The following is a 16,352-nucleotide window of genomic DNA, read 5'->3' as shown; positions in this document are numbered from 1 at the left end:
CTATGATAGTCATTGAAGGCATTACATACTGCTCTTGACAGCCAAACACAGTTAATTCAGTATCTCTGTACCTGTAGCCCTATCCTTTGTTTTACACCTATTATGCAGTAATCTCTGTTTGTTTGGAATTTTCTTTACAGTGACTGTATACTATGGAGGGACCCCCTCCATTACAAACTGTTCTACTGGGTACATGTCTATCCAGTACCTGGTCAACTAGTCTTTTAATCTTGAGCCAGAGTTCCTCTTCATGCTCCTGCCGTGTGCTGAACATTTCGAGTTCCTCATTTAGCTCTGACTCTACTGATTTTTTATTTAGTTTACTGAACACATACATCTTTCTTCATGATATAGTTGTCCTTCGATAATCATTCTTTTCACAACTGCATCACGGTCACTGATACCAGTTTCAATCACACAGGACAAGTCTATTTGTTGCCATTAGATCCAATATATTTCCATCATGAGGGGGTTTCCAAACTATCTGTTCTATATAGTTTTCAGAGAAGGCATCTGGTAATTTTTCACAGGATGTCTTATCACGCTCACCACTAACAAAACTGTAATTTTTCCAATTAATTTTTGGATGATTAAAGTCTCTGCCATCAATTATAGTATGATTAGAGAACTTACATACAATCTCTGACATCTCATCTCTTACTTTTAGACTGTGGAAAACATCTTTGGGGGAGAAATGTCAACCTCCAAACATTTCTCGTCTCCTGCAGTTGGAGACAAATATTTTGGCCATCACCTCCCAACCCAGACATTTTTAGTAAAGTAAACACCAGGTGTGAAAGCCAATATTCTGTGAAAGAATACTTCTGGCTCCTAAAGTAAGTTTTGGGGGGAGGCAGGGGGTCAGAGAGAGAGACTAGCCTTTCTTGATACATATATACTTCTGAAAGATATTGTGTGTCCTATAGTCATCCTTCATATCTACAATTATTTTTTTCGAAAAGGTAGTTTCCCTTCAGTGTCACACACTCCGTCTTCAGACCTACCGAGACCACCCAACCGCCATGTCATCCTCAGAGGAGGATGTGGATAGGAGGGGCGTGGGGGCAGCACACCACTCTCCCGGTCGTTATGATGGTATTATTGACTGGAGCTGCTACTAATCGGTCGAATAGCTTCTCAATTGGCATCATGAAGCTGAGTGCACCCCGAAAAACGGCAACAGCGCATGGCGGCTGGATGGTCACCCGTCCAAGTGCCAGGCATGCCCAACAGTGCTTATCTTTGGTGATCGCATAGGAACCGGTATATCCACTGCGGCAAGGCCGTTGCCGTATCATCACAAAACTCTTTTAAACATTTGTATATTGGAAACTTCTCCCATATAACTTCATCATCAGCTATTGTTTCCAGCACATTTTGCTCTTCACTTGAAGGATCGCTTTCACTTACAGCTTCATCACTGAATTATTTCTTACACCATGGATCCAACTGTGAGAATTTTGCATGCTTGTAGTGCTTGTCAATTTTTACTTATACACTATGTTTACAAGTAAAGATTAGAAAGCTACATAACTATTACATAACTATATTAGGCTTACAGATATCAAAGTATAAAACATAGTAAATTAAATATGAAAAGGTCATATAACCCAGGGAGTTGTATATAAGAAGTTAACACTAAAAGAGTTACATATGTGACAAGAATGTACAGGTTAATGTTCAATTTATATGATAATACATCTTATGTTATTTCAAGGCAGTTTCTCACTGTGTTTCATAAACTCTTCCAAATTGTAAAATGATATGGCTAAAAGAAATTGCCTCAGAAGCTCCTTAAATGTAGATTTGTTGGCTATTTCTCATTTGATTTCTGGAGGAAGAGCTTTAAATATCATTATACAGAGTACTGTACACCATTCTGCACAACCTTCAAATTTTTACCTTCACTGTGGAAATCATGTTTCCTCCTTGTGTTGTACTTATGGTATTCACTGTTACATTTGTATAAATGAGTGTTTTTACTTATGAAACACATAAGTGAATATATGTATTGAGAAGTAGTTGTAAGAATTCCCAGATTCCGGAATAGGCTTCTGCAAATGCGTATAGAGTCTACACCACACATCAATCTTACAACATGCTTCTGAGCAACGAATATTTTCTTTGCGAGTGGTTGATTTCCCCAGAAAATAAATCCATATCCCATCAAAGAATGGAAATAACCATAGTATGCTCGTTTTTTAATGCTTAAGTTTGCACTGTCAGAGATGATTCACATTGCAAAAATTGAAGAGTTGAGTCTCTTGTAAAGATCTAAAATGTGGCGAGACCAGTTTACTCTACAGTCAATCTTCATGCCTAGCAATTTTGTTACTTCCACTCTTTGTAAGACCTGTGTGGCATATTTAACAGTCATTTCTTCCTCAGTTTTGGCAGTTGGTATGAACTGAATATAATTAGTCTTACTAAGGTTTAGTGAAAGACGATTTGCAGTAAACCATTTCATTAAATCTATAAGAATAATATTAACAGACTCTTGAACATTTTCCCATGTATGACCATTAGCCATTATGTTCGTGTCATTTGCAACGATGGTAAAATTACACTGTATAAAGGTAGAATAAGGTAAATCATTTATAAATAACAGGAACAGTAAAGGACGAAGAATAGAGCCCTGTGGCACTCCGCAATTTATGTCTCTCCATTCTGATGAAATCATTCCACCACACAAATTATGTGACTTATCTAAGACTACTTTCTGTTTCCTATCTGTCAGGTATGACTGGAGCCATTTATTTGCTACACAATTTATTCCTTGATGGTCTGCCTTCAGTAATAGTATTTGGTGGTTCACAGTGTCAAAGGCTTTAGATAAATCAGAAAATAACCTTGTTGTCACCATTTTCTCATTTAGAGATTCCAAAACCTTATCTATTAAGGCATAGATCACTTGTTCAGTCGATATTCCTTTCTGGAAACCAAACTGATGTTTGCTAAGAATATTGAATTTATGTAGGTGTCCAAAAATTCTAGAATACAAAAGTTTTCCTAGTACCTTTGAAAACAGTCAGGAGAGATATTGGTCTGAAATTTGTACCATCAGTTTTCTCCCCTTTCTTAAAGAGAAGCTTAAAGATAGCATACTTTAGTCTATCAGGAACAATTCCTTGTTGTATAGAGGCATTGAAAATATTATACAGTATACTGCTTACAGAAATACAACACTGTTTTAAGAATTTGCTAGAAATATTGTCTACTCCACAGGAGGTCTTGGTTTTCATGGAGGCAATTGTTCTTTCAATCCCTGACACTGTAATAGGTCTAATATGCATTTGAATGATTTTGTTAGGGACAGTATTTTGCAAAAAGGTCAAGGCATCATTCACAGAACCCTTGCAGCATATTTGCTCAGACACTGACAGGAAGTGTTTATACAAAATTTCAGCTATGATCTCAGGATTTTGCACAAGATTTCCTTCGTGTTTGATTTTGAAGTTTTCTACAAGTCTTTTTTTATTGTTCCCTGTCTCCTTGCTAAGTATTTGCCAGACAGTCTTCATTTTATTATTGGATTTATCAATTTCGTTTACATAATACAGTGCTTTTGATGTCTGAATAACTTTCTTTAGGATTTTACAATACATTTTATAATGGCTGATTAATTCTCTCCCCCCCCCATGAACCATGGACCTTGCCGTTGGTGGGGAGGCTTGCGTGCCTCAGCGATACAGATAGCCGTACCGTAGGTACAACCACAATGGAGGGGTATCTGTTGAGAGGCCAGACAAACGTGTGGTTCCTGAAGAGGGGCAGCAGCCTTTTCAGTAGTTGCAAGGGCAACAGTCTGGATGATTGACTGATCTGGCCTTGTAACGATAACCAAAACGGCCTTGCTGTGCTGGTACTGCGAACGGCTGAAAGCAAGGGGAAACTACGGCCGTAATTTTTCCCGAGGGCATGCAGCTTTACTGTATGATTAAATGATGATGGCGTCCTCTTGGGTAAAATATTCCGGAGGTAAAATAGTCCCCCATTCGGATCTCCGGGCGGGGACTACTCGAGAGGATGTCGTTATCAGGAGAAAGAAAACTGGCGTTCTACGGATCGGAGCGTGGAATGTCAGATCCCTTAATCGGGCAGGTAGGTTAGAAAATTTAAGAAGGGAAATGGATAGGTTAAAGTTAGATATAGTGGGAATTAGTGAAGTTCGGTGGCAGGAGGTTCAAGACTTCTGGTCAGGTGACTACAGGGTTATAAACACAAAGTCAAATAGGGGTAATGCAGGAGTAGGTTTAATAATGAATAGGAAAATAGGAATGCGGGTAAGCTACTACAAACAGCATAGTGAACGCATTATTGTGGCCAAGATAGATACGAAGCCCACACCTACTACAGTAGTACAAGTTTATATGCCAACTAGCTCTGCAGATGACGAAGAAATTGAAGAAATGTATGATGAAATAAAAGAAATTATTCAGATAGTGAAGGGAGACGAAAATTTAATAGTCATGGGTGACTGGAATTCGAGTGTAGGAAAAGGGAGAGATGGAAACGTAGTAGGTGAATATGGATTGGGGCTAAGAAATGAAAGAGGAAGCCGCCTGGTAGAATTTTGCACAGAGCACAACTTAATCATAGCTAACACTTGGTTTAAGAATCATGATAGAAGGTTGTATACATGGAAGAACCCTGGAGATACTAAAAGGTATCAGTTAGATTATATAATGGTAAGACAGAGATTTAGGAACCAGGTTTTAAATTGTAAGACATTTCCAGGGGCAGATGTGGACTCTGACCACAATCTATTGGTTATGACCTGTAGATTAAAACTGAAGAAACTGCAAAAAGGTGGGAAGTTAGGGAGATGGGACCTGGATAAACTGAAAGAACCAGAGGTTGTACAGAGTTTCAGGGAGAGCATAAGGGAACAATTGACAGGAATGGGGGAAAGAAATACAGTAGAAGAGGAATGCTTTGAGGGATGAAGTAGTGAAGGCAGCAGAGGATCAAGTAGGTAAAAAGACGAGGGCTAGTAGAAATCCTTGGGTAACAGAAGAAATATTGAATTTACTTGATGAAAGGAGAAAATATAAAAATGCAGTAAATGAAGCAGGCAAAAAGGAATACAAACGTCTCAAAAATGAGATCGACAGGAAGTGCAAAATGGCTAAGCAGGGATGGCTAGAGGACAAATGTAAGGAAGTAGAGGCTTGTCTCACTAGGGGTAAGATAGATACTGCCTACAGGAAAATTAAAGAGACCTTTGGAGATAAGAGAACCACTTGTATGAACATCAAGACCTCAGATAGAAACCCAGTTCTAAGCAAAGAAGGGAAAGCAGAAAGGTGGAGGGAGTATATAGAGGGTCTATACAAGGGCGATGTACTTGAGGACAATATTATGGAAATGGAAGAGGATGTAGATGAAGATGAAATGGGAGATACGATACTGCGTGACGAGTTTGACAGAGCACTGAAAGACCTGAGTCGAAACAAGGCCCCCGGAGTAGACAACATTCCATTGGAACTACTGACGGCCTTGGGAGAGCCAGTCCTGACAAAACTCTACCATCTGGTGAGCAAGATGTATGAAACAGGTGAAATACCCTCAGACTTCAAGAAGAATATAATAATTCCACTCCCAAAGAAAGCAGGTGCTGACAGATGTGAAAATTACCGAACAATCAGTTTAATAAGCCACAGCTGCAAAATACTAACATGAATTCTTTACAGACGAATGGAAAAACTAGTAGAAGCCGACCTCGGGGAAGATCAGTTTGGATTCCGTAGAAAAATGGGAACATGTGAGGCAATACTGACCTTACGACTTAACTCAGAAGAAAGATTAAGGAAAGGCAAACCTACGTTTCTAGCATTTGTAGACTTAGAGAAAGCTTTTGACAATGTTGACTGGAATACTCTCTTTCAAATTCTAAAGGTGGCAGGGGTAAAATACAGGGAGCGAAAGGCTATTTACAATTTGTACAGAAACCAGATGGCAGTTATAAGAGTCGAGGGACATGAAAGGGAAGCAGCGGTTGGGAAGGGAGTAAGACAGGGTTGTAGCCTCTCCCTGATGTTATTCAATCTGTATATTGAGCAAGCAGTAAAGGAAACAAAAGAAATATTTGGAGTAGGTATTAAAATCCATGGAGAAGAAATAAAAACTTTGAGGTTCGCCGATGACATTGTAATTCTGTCAGAGACAGCAAAGGACTTGGAAGAGCAGTTGAACGGAATGGATGGTATCTTGAAGGGAGGATATAAGATGAACATCAACAAAAGCAAAATGAGGATAATGGAATGTAGTCGAATTAAGTCGGGTGATGCTGAGGGAATTAGATTAGGAAATGAGACACTTAAAGTAGTAAAGGAGTTTTGCTATTTGGGGAGCAAAATAACTGATGATGGTCGAAGTAGAGAGGATATAAAATGTAGACTGGCAATGGCAAGGAAAGCGTTTCTGAAGAAGAGAAATTTGTTAACATCGACTATAGATTTAAGTGTCAGGAAGTCATTTCTGAAAGTATTTGTATGGAGTGTAGCCATGTATGGAAGTGAAACATGGACGGTAAATAGTTTGGACAAGAAGAGAATAGAAGCTTTTGAAAAGTGGTGCTACAGAAGAATGCTGAAGATTAGATGGGTAGATCACATAACTAATGAGGAAGTATTGAATAGGATTGGGGAGAAGAGAAGTTTGTGGCACAACTTGACAAGAAGAAGGGATCGGTTGGTAGGACATGTTCTGAGGCATCAAGGGATCACCAATTTAGTATTGGAGGGCAGCGTGGAGGGTAAAAATCGTCGGGGGAGACCAAGAGATGAATACACTAAGCAGATTCTGAAGGATGTAGGTTGCAGTAGGTACTGGGAGATGAAGAAGCTTGCACAGGATAGAGTAGCATGGAGAGCTGCATCAAACCAGTCTCAGGACTGAAGACCACAACAACAACGATTAATTCTCTGTCCCTGGACCCTCTGGTTGCAATATAAAGTTCCCTCTTACATTTACATGACACTCTAATAGGCTTTGTGATCCATGGCTTCTTTAAGGATGAGGAAATATTGTTCCTAACAAACTTTTTAGAAAAATCTTCTTCAAAGCAGGATAGGAATTCATTTATGAATATGTTAAAATTTGTATCAACATCATTTACTCTGTGCACTGAATTCCAGTCTTCATGCTGCAGCTTATGGTTAAAAATTTCCAGGGACTCTTTGTTCATATGTCTGATTGCCTTCCAGGATGGGGCTGTTTTCCTGAGAGGTCTGTAGTCATGTAGAGTGAAGTGCTGCCCATCATGGTCTGATATGCCATTTAAGATTGGGGTGACAGTGAAGTTCTGGTATAAACTTACATCAAAAAATATATTGTCTATCAGAGATTGACAGTCAGGTGTAATCCTAGTAGGAAAGTCAACTACCAATATAAGACTGTAGGAACTCAGCAAATTCTGGAGGTCTACTTTGTTGTTGCATTCGGTTGCAAAGTTAACATTAAAGTCCCCAAGTAAGATAATGTCATTATTTTTTGAAAATAGGGTTGATGGTAACAATTCTAACTGCACCATAAAGACTGTGAAATTGGTTCCTGGTGCCCTGCAGACTTTAACCACTATTAATTTTGAACTGTTTAATGTCACTTCTACTGCACATACTTCAAACTGTTGGTCAATGCAATATTTGCTTACATCTACAGATTTAAAAGTAAGTAAAAGTAAGTAAGTAATGTCTGCTTGTGCCTGTGTATATGCGGATGGATATGTGTGTGCGTGCGAGTGTATACCTGTCCTTTTTTCCCCCTAAGGTAAGTCTTTCCGCTCCCAGGATTGGAATGACTCCTTACCCTCTCCCTTAAAACCCAAATCCTTTCATCTTTCCCTCTCCTTCCCTCTTTCCTGACGAGGCAACCGTTGGTTGCAAAAGCTAGAATTTTGTGTGTATGTTTGTGTTTGTTTGTGAGTCTATCGACCTGCCAGCGCTTTTGTTTGGTAAGTCTCATCATCTTTCTTTTTAGATAGATTTAAAAGTTAAGTTATTTTTAATGAAAATAGCTACTCCACCTTTTCCCATGCTATCTCTACAGTAGTAGGTGGCAAGGCTATAACTGTCTAAACATAACATTCCAATTCCTTCTGTAATATGGTGTTCTAAGAAACATAAGAGCTGAGCATTGTTCATGAAGTTTTTGACATTTATGTTAACTCCTAATTGATCTAGTTTGCTTCTTATTCCCCTTATGTTTTGATGAAAAATGGAGAAGTTGTTTGGGTTATTACCTATTTTGGTGGTTTCTTCTTTCTCATGCCTGTGGTTAAAAAATCTTTCAGATGAGGAGGACACACAACTTTTTTGTATTCTGAATTTTCGTTTGGAGACCATGGTCAAATGCTCTGTTCCTAAAAGAAACAGAATCTCTCACTAACTAATGCGTCACAGCAGTTCTGTAGTAAAAGCAAACATAATTTTTGTGTTTACGTCACAAATATAAAGAACTGGATGAAATTAAAATATTACTCTACTTTACAACACACAACCTTTGGTAGCTTACCAGATCAGCACCAGTGTGAAAGATAAAGTAGCTGATATCCCACCATTCTCTGCACCTAAATGTCTTTGTTGCCTTCGCACTCACATAATGTCAAAGCACATGGTAAGTTGTAATTCTTGACAAGAGGTTAGCAGCATGAAGTGAATCAGTGGTATTACAGAACAGCCATTGAGTGGCTCTTGAGACTTTAAATAGAAGATAGTTTCACTGTGAAACCAGTTGTAAACTAAATGTTAAGGATTTCTGTTAAAGAATGCATCCAACCGCAAATACTTTCACAAAGCTTTATTGTAATGCTGTTACCATAATTGGGCTCTCATACTCACCTTCAGGTGACTGACTTTTTAATTACAGTAATGTATTTGTCAGCAACATCCCTTCTGCTCTGCACTGAATAAAAATCTTTCAGTATTTATTGACATTTATTACATTGTGTGGATAGCAAGAAACATGCTTAAGTGCTTGCATTTGATAAGATATAAAGTGAAAGAATTATACACACTGAAGTTTGTTGTAGTGGATGATATTCTGTTTTGTTCTGGTTCTTACACCTTTTCAAGTGATGCACAAAGTGTTAAAATGTAAACAGTACATACTTTGTAAACAAACCATTGTGTTACATGTTGAACACACTTTGTAATATTCATCATGTCAGTTGCAACCTCAGACATGTGATTTACATGTACTCTTGTTGATTACAATGCAAAAACTAACCACTAAGCAAAGGCATCACTCATCCTCCAACAAACGAAGATCTCAACTACCTTATGTGAAGGAAGTATAATTGGACAGGTACAAAAATCTACTTGCCAATTAGTGACAGTAGAAAACACACACAAAACTTACGGAAAGGTCCAAGATTTTGGAGCCAGTGGCCCCTTCTGGCAGAAGGGTCAAAGGGGAAGGAAGGATGTCAAGGAAAAGGACTGAAGAGGCTTAGCAAAAGGGGTAGAGTTCAGAAAAGTTACACAGAACCCCAAAACGGTAGGTCACCTCTGAGCTGGGTTCTGGGTGACTTTTCCAAACTCTACCCCTTTTTCTTAACCTTTCCAGTTTTTCCCCTTCACCCGTCTTCCTTCCCCTTCAGCCCTTCTGCCAGAAGGAGCCACTGTCTCTGAAAAATTTCCTATGTAAAACCTTTTATTATAGGTGTGTGTGTGTGTGTGTGTGTGTGTGTGTGTGTGTGTGTTTTCTCCTCCTGCCACTTGGTTAGCAGATTTATCTATCCATTTACATTATATTGCCAAACAATGATTTACTTTTGTTGTTATAAAAAGAAGCTGGAATTTAATATGGTATTATGTAAGTCCTCAAACTATGTGTCACACTGCTATACAAACAGTAGTTGAAGATGTATGGCTTGCAGGAAATTATGTGTAGATTTAATTAGACTGCTCAACTATTAATGAACTTGTGGTCATCAGAATTTCCACTGTACAATAGACTGGTAGGCTGCAGATGTACTGTGTTTGTCTTTTTGCCATCAACACCTTCTTTCAAACTTAATAATTTAAAGAAATTGTGCACTGCTCATTTCATGTGCTTATCAGCTATAGAAAATTGATGATTTATCATAAACTCTAAATAACCTCTTATGGTTCATGTTTTACATATAGTAGCCATCGTTATACAAATCTAGTCATATTAGTTGTAAAAATTGTTTAAAATTATGATGACTTGTTGATATAAATTTTTTTGGTAATAGTCTTCTGGTAAGGTAAGTGGTTTATTCTTGTTTTATGATAAAATGTTTATTTATTTTGTTATATAAATGTTTCAACATCTACATCCAAATGATTCCTCTGCTGTTCACAGTTAAATGCCTGGAAGGTGGTTCAATGAACCACCTTCATGCTGTCTCTCTACAGTTCCACTCTCGAATGGCACACAGGAAAAATGAGCACTTAAATTTTTCTGTGCAAGCCCTGATTTCTCTTATTTTATTGTGATGATCATTTCTTCTTATGTAGGTGGGTGCCAACAGAATGTTTTCGCAATCAGAGGAGAAAACTGGTGATAGAAATTTCATGAGAAGATCCCGTCACAATGAAAAACGCCTTTGCTTTAATGATTGCCACTCCAATTCATGTATAATGTCTGTGGCACTATCTTCCCTATTTCGTGATAATACAAAACAAGCTGTCCTTCTATGAACTTTTTCGATGTCATGTGTCACTCCCACCTAACGCGGATCCCACACTGCACTGGAATACTCCAGAACAGGGCGGACAAGTGTGGTGTAAGCAGTCTCTTTAGTAGATCTGTTGCACCTTCTAAGTGTTCTGTCAATGAATCACAGCCTTTGGTTTGCTCTACCCACAACATTATATATGTGATCCTTCCAATTTAGGTTATTTGTAATTGTAATCCCTAAGTATTTAGTTGAATTTACAGCCTTCAGATTTGTGTGACTTTTCGCATAATCAAAATTTAGCAGATTTCTTTTAGTTTATTGTTAGTCATAAAATTAAGTCTCGGTCAATAGAACTCCCAGGACATAGTTGTTCGGCTCAGTGTTTAAAGTACTTTTTGTATTGTGTATCAGAAAAACTTTTCTAAAATTGCAAATTTATAACAGAAATATTAATGATTAAAACACTCTCACCTCCCTTGCTGTGTACTGATTTATGCAGATATACACTACTCACCCAAAACATTATAATCACTGCCTGCCGTGGTGTCTGGTGGCATTGTGGGCATGCAACATGGTAACAAAAGCACACAAGCAGAGCAGACACAGACGGTTGATCACCCCAGTGAAGATATGGGGAATTGCATTGAGATAATCACCTTTGACAAAGGTAACGAATATCTCAAAAACGGCAAAGGTGGTTGAATGTTGGTTGGTTGGTTGGTTTGGCAAGTAAAGGGACTAAACAGCTGGGTTATCAGTCACTTTATCACATGTTCATGTGCTGGTGTTGTGAGCATCTATGAAAAGAGGTAGAAGGACAGGGAAACTACCAATACACACTAAATGGTTGGACGTGGTGTTTGGAGGCTTGTCAGCTCTACAAAGGCGGATAGATGGGAATCCGTGGCATCTTTGCTGAAAGAGTACAATGCTGGTGCACTCACAAGTGTATTGGAGCATATTGTTCATCATGCATTGTTGAACATAGAGCTCTGCAGCACACAACCACTGCCTGTTCACATGTTGGCCCAACGACACCATCAAGTAAGTTCGCAGTGGGCACGGGACCATCGGGATTCGACTGTTGATCAATGGAATAATTGTCGGCTCTTCAGACGAATCACATTTTTGATACATTAGGTCAATAGCTGTCTCCAAAAATGCCATCATCGAGGTGAACAGGGTTTGAAACTTGCAGGCTGGTGGGAGCATTATGCTATGAGAGACAGTCTCCTGTGCTTGTGTGAAACCTATGGTTTTAATTGAAGACACACTGACTGCTGCAAACCACCTGCATCCCTTCATGCTTGATGTCTTCTCCAATGGCTATGTCATCTTTCAGCAGTATAATCATGTCACAGCAGTTTGAACAGAGTTATAGTGAACTCATGATGATGGTTCGGCTACAAAATTTGCCCAATATGAATGCTATGGAACTCATCTGGGCCGCTATAGGGTTCTAACACATTGTACACTAATCAGCGGCCCATTATTTACCCAAATTACATGACCTATGCATAGACATCTAGTGCCACGTACCTCCACAAACCTGCCAACAAGCTGTTGGATTCCTTATACACAGAATCAGTGATGTATTTTGTTCCAAAACTGGACAAAAGGTCTTTTTACGCTTAATGGTGCCTCGGTGGTACTCAATATCGTAACTGTTATCTTTAAGTGCAGTCTCATTTCGTTACATTGTATGCATATGTATAAAATGAGACTAATCAATACCATGCAATATAATACATTTCTTGTGTAAAAAAATGTTAATGACAGTATCAATACTGAATGTGTTTAGAAATTTTATTCACATTATGAAAAAATTGCATTATTTGTCAGTTTAAATGTATAATACTTGACATCTTGGGTTGTCGGGTGTTCTGCCGGATATCAGCGTCGTACTTGCACGATATTTCGGTCACGTAGCTCGTGACCATCATCAGGTGCGACCTGAGACTGCTCCTCGAGTGGACCTGGTCCAGTATTTATGCCTATGGCCTTCCCCCTCCACCAACGGCTGCAGGCGCTTCCTCTGTGGTCCGCGCCCATTCCCTGCGACCTGCTGGAGCGTTGCTGCTCCATTTTCCGTCCGCTGCGGTTCTAGGTGTTCCCTCTGCGGTCCGCGCCCACCAAACCCGCTCCTGGGGGTTTCGTCTACGGTCGGGGGTACCGAGCGTTCCCCCTGCGGTCTGCGCCCGCTCACCACGACCTGTTGGAGCGTTGCCGCTCCGTTTTTCGTCCGCTGCGGCTCTGGATGTTCCCTCAGCAGTCCGCGCCCACCAGTCCCACTTCTGGGTGTTCCACCTTCGGTCTGGTGCGCCTGGCAGTCCGTCAGGGGTTCGTTTACCATCTCCGTGTCTCTGGTTCTTCTGTTTGTGTAGTGTTGCAGCTGGCCCCGTTGATTCTTTAATTCCAGAGCCGGATCCCAGGCTCTGCTTAGCTGCCCCTGCCTGCCACCCTAATATCAAGTTCACCGTGGAACTGGAGAAGAATGGCCAGCTGCCATTTCTGGATGTACTAGTCCAGAGGAAAGCAGATGGATCAATTGGCCACAGTGTGTACCAAAAACCGACACACACTGATTTATATCTGCAGGCCAGCAGTTGTCACCACCCTGCACAGAAGAATGGGGTTCTGAAGACTTTTGTCCACAGAGCACATGCCCTGTCAGACCAAGAGAATCTACCCATAGAGATAGAACGTCTCAAAACAGTTTTCTCCAAGAATGGATACACGGACAGACAAATTGAGAGGGCATTCCGACCAGCCACTATACCACAGGTTCCTGAAGAAGACCAAGATGAAGCAAAGAAGGTGGCATATCTGACCTATGCTGGCTCTGTTTCTGCCAGAATCAGTAGGATCCTCCGTAAACACAATATCAAGTGTGTTTTCTGTCCATCCGACAAGATCAGGGGACTGCTGGGGAGTGTCAAAGATGACCTGGGGTTAAGAAAACGAGGGATTTACAATATACCTTGTCAATGTGGCATGTCCTACACTGGCCAGACGACAAGAACTGTGGAGATCAGGTGCAAAGCACATCAGAGGCACACTAGATTAAGACAGGTGACTAAGTCAGCCATTGCTGAACACTGTCTAGAACTAGAACATGCCATGAAGTATGAGGATTCCAAGATTCTAGCACAAACACACAGATTTTGGGACAGTGTTATAAGAGAATCGATAGAGATTAAAATGGCTGACGATCTTATGAATCGTGACACAGGGTACCAGCTAAGCAGAGCCTGGGCTCCGTCTCTGGAATTGTTAAAGAATCAACGGGGCCAGCTGCAACACTATACAAACAGAAGAACCAGAGACATGGAGATGGTAAACGAGCCCCTGACGGACTGCCAGGCGCACCAGACCGAAGGTGCAACACCCAGAAGTGGGACTGGTGGGCGCGGACTGCTGAGGGAACATCCAGAGTCGCAGCGGATGAAAAACAGAGTGGCAACACTCCAGCAGGTCGCAGGGAATGGGCGTGGAACACAGAGGAAGCGCCTGCAGCCGTTGGTGGAGGGGGAAGGCCATAGGCATAAATACTGGACCAGGTCCACTCGAGGAGCAGTCTCAGGTCGCACCTGATGAAGGTCTCGAGCTACATGACAGAAATATCGTGCAAGTACAACGCTGATATCCGGCAGAACACCCGACAACCCAAGATGTCATTAGATCACCGGGAAAGCCTGAAGAGTTGTATAATACTTATTTATTGCATAACCCTTAATGATGTCATGTTCATTTTCACCTCAGTAAGTCCTTGGATATTTCTGTGATTAGCATCTGATGGTCTGTTGATCAATGGCAGAGTTTGTTGCAATGTCGCTCATGACTTTGCGCTCATTCTTAACCTATGAGTAGTTGCTAATGGTATTTCTGGCATTGTGGAATTAGATGTTTGTTTCTGTTTGAACCAAACTTATTTATTTATTTTTCACTGAGTCATAAAGGTGACATTTGGACAAGGCAGTTAGACATATTTAATGTTAAAAGTAGTAATTACAACAATTAATAATATGTATTGAAATTCAGTACAGTCTTTACATACATTTGTATTGCAAGGGATATTAGATTACCACATAGCATATGTCCCAATTTTTATGAAACTCTTATTTATAAAAATACTTGAAATATGATGTGTCTAACTTGTACACACATTGTTGTAATATATTTATGTGTTCTTACTATTTATAACTTTAAAATTCATTGAGTGAATACTGACTTTTTTCAGCTAAAAAAATTAGCTTTGAACTGAACAGTCTATGGTTACTGGTTATCATATCATTGTCCTGCAAATTTCTCATGGAAGTTGGAGATAGTGTCTATATAAGCAGTTTTTTTTGTGAATTGTGATGTTTACATAGTATTCCTGTCTCTTAACCAAAATATGTATTGTTTCCATTTAAGATGATTTTTGGAACTATAATACTATTGTTGGATGTTGTTGATACTTTGCTATTAATTTTCTTGCAGTTCCCCCTGCATACATAAAGACAGTTGTATGTGGAGAGAAGCCAGTGGAATGGGCGAAGAAGCTGAAAACTGTTACATTTATCCATCTCATCAGCAAATGTAGTTGTATCAGCTGATTTGACCAGTGATCTGCACTATCCACATTCCATCTAGAGTAGAGATCGATCATTTGCAATCTAAAGGGTCCAAAGGAATGGTGCATCAACATGAAAGGAACGAGTGATGAATGAATTCTAAGGAACGGTCTTTCATAGTTCACTTCGGTCACGGTTTTCTACTTATAGTTCCTGGGAACGAGAAACGATCAGTCCCATTCCAGCATCAGTCTCGTTCCTATCGGTCTTGGTCACAGTTTTCTACTTATAGCTCCTGGGAATGGGAAATGGTCGGTCTCATTCCTGCAATGACACGTCGGCCCGTCCATTCCAGCCTCGGTCCCGTTCCCGTCGGTCTTGGTCTCCCTCAGCTAGACTCCTCCTTCTTCACGTGGTCACTCATCGCAGTTCCACTGCTGACTGCTCCTAGTTAATTCAGTATTGAGTTGTTTTTCTTTAGTTTGCTGCTCACGCCCATTCTAGATCCGTTTCAAATCTTGTTTGAACTCTGAACTTCTGGTTCTTTTAGTATTCTATTCAGTGTCCATGACTGGTAATTAAAAGGTATTTTATAATTAAGTAAATTACATAAAATTATGTAGTATGTAAAACATACATCTTTTCAGGTAACAAAACATCATATCAGCTTACTTCACTATTTCGATAAACGGCAGTAGAAATACTTGTAAAAAGGCAAGATTTTTTTATTACACATGCAAAGGAAGTCGTCACAGCACACATGAGTGGCCATTTTTCGTCTTTTTTTTGGTCCAAGGTAAAAGATCATGTTCACTATTATGGAAGGCAGACTGACTTAACAACTGAATGAAGTCCACGTTCTGTAATAGAATGCATGGTGTCACATTTTGTAAAGAGAATGTGATAAATTCTGCAATATTATTTCAGTGGTAGAGAGTGGTGCACAAAAAATCGGCCCTGAGTATTAGACTGCCCATTGTCGCCTACCAATCATCGTCTATTGTTTCGAAGTTGTTGTTTGTGCTAGCTTATTTGTTATTTCTTCACTGCCTAATTATTACATGCTTATCTATTCTGCTCGTAGCAGTCAACAAATCGTATGTAATTGGCGAGCAGTCTGTACTCGGGGCCAGTTTTTCGTGCTCCAC

Source organism: Schistocerca cancellata, unplaced genomic scaffold (genome assembly GCF_023864275.1).
Source record: "Schistocerca cancellata isolate TAMUIC-IGC-003103 unplaced genomic scaffold, iqSchCanc2.1 HiC_scaffold_1132, whole genome shotgun sequence".
NCBI lineage: Eukaryota > Metazoa > Arthropoda > Insecta > Orthoptera > Acrididae > Schistocerca > Schistocerca cancellata.
Note: the sequence above shows the minus strand (reverse complement) of the source record.